Source organism: Pseudophryne corroboree, chromosome 2, assembly GCF_028390025.1.
Source record: "Pseudophryne corroboree isolate aPseCor3 chromosome 2, aPseCor3.hap2, whole genome shotgun sequence".
Classification (NCBI taxonomy): Eukaryota; Metazoa; Chordata; class Amphibia; order Anura; family Myobatrachidae; genus Pseudophryne; species Pseudophryne corroboree.
Genome location: NC_086445.1, coordinates 829,427,764 through 829,429,484, shown reverse-complemented (window position 1 = coordinate 829,429,484; position 1,721 = coordinate 829,427,764). Strand labels below are relative to the sequence as shown.

The 1,721-nt window shown below is 39.3% G+C and overlaps 1 pseudogene; it reads left to right on the top strand.

Annotated features, from left to right (window-relative positions):
* Positions 1-241: 241 nt before the first annotated feature.
* On the top strand, positions 242-361 carry LOC135052628 (5S ribosomal RNA; annotated as a pseudogene).
* The last annotated feature ends 1,360 nt before the right edge of the window (positions 362-1,721 follow it).

Here is a 1,721-nt window from a genome sequence, read left to right as displayed (position 1 = left end):
ACCTGGCGAATCTGCTATCCAGAAGGGAAATGTTCTGGATATTCCAATTGAAGACGATGCATCCGACTGGTTTCAATGAAAGCTATGAAATTTCTCCTTTTCTTTGAACTCTGATTTCTTGTCAACCCCCCCCCCTCCCCCCCTTTACAATAAACACTGTGGTGTTTGGGTATGGCGCTTTATTCTTATTCCTAGGTTATATTTCAGTTGTGAAAAACCTCTGGTGAACTAGTGCTAAGTAGACTACAGCCATACCAAAATGGAACGCCCACTCTCGTCCGATCGTGGAAGCTAAGCATTTTTATGGGCCTGGCCAGTATCAAGGAGGGGGACCTCCGGAGAAGACTAGGTGCTGTAGAAACAGTGCATGCACATGAGAGTTCCTAAACCAGTGAAACAACTGTAAACCAAATATTATATCACCACTCACTCACACAACCCCTAAACACTTCTGGCCTTCACCATTTTCCTATGAAGTATGGATATAATCTAATGCACAAGACACATCAACGTAGCACTCACACTCTTGTATAATTATTAAGTGATATAAGCAACTTAGCACAGGCACTTTATTTATTTATGCACTTTATTAATGTATTTTATTAATACCTTTTATTAATATTTATTTAATAATATTTATTAATTAGTTATATAATTCTCTAAATATAAATTAATACATATCTGGTTATAAATAAGTCAGTCATGATCTTTTGGTAATTTCAATTTTATTTCCTCCATACAAATTAATACATATCTGGTTATTAATAAGCCTGTCATGATTTCTCGGTAATGTATATATATTTTATTTCCTCCATATGTTTTCCGGAACAACAAACCATATATCCATATATGATCCAAATGAAGAAGTCGCACATAATATTCCCATATAATGAATTTGACATTGGGACCCACTATTGAAAAAGTGCTGCCAGAAACACCATATGCGGTTCACGTGCGTCTCAAGACTAAACCCCGGATATTATCCACTGAATGTAATTCCTAAAGGAAGTGACGCGCGGCCTGACAGAGGAGTTCCGATTTCAGCACGCTCTCCACGGCACACAGAGCTTCCGGGTTCCCACACGTGATGTAATGACGCGGACGTGGCGTATGACGGAATTAACGTGACTTCATTGACGTGCTACCAAGTGTGGAAGCGGGCGCATGCGCAGAGGAGCCCGTTTGTGACTTCCTGACACCTGAGTATGAACTTAAAAGCGGACGCAAGCGCAGTAGAGCCCGCCGTACCACCGGAAGTGGGGCGGAAGTACCTGCTGCCAGTACATTGTAGATAATCAATTCACCTACACTCACTAAACTACTCGTTTTTGAAATATGTGATAAGGATCAGCTGTGTTTAGAGACATTTGTATTACTGATATACAAATTATTTAAATGTGAAAAACACTAAGATTTCTGTTCTCCCTAAACATCACTGTGGGAGGAAGTGATGTCACACATAGTCTTCTAATTGACAGAGGTATAAATACGAGCCCTGTCCCAGTACCACACTACCCTTGATGAAGTCCTGAAGGACGAAACGCGTTGCGCATTCCATGATCTTTCCCAGACCAACCTCCTGAACCTAAGATAAGCACTTTTTACACATTTACTACAAACCGATGTGTACCTTGTACTTTTAGATTTTTTAGATTTTTTCTTCTCTTTTAACCATTTTTGTTCACATTTTTTATTAATTCTTATGCTTAAGCATGTTTTCT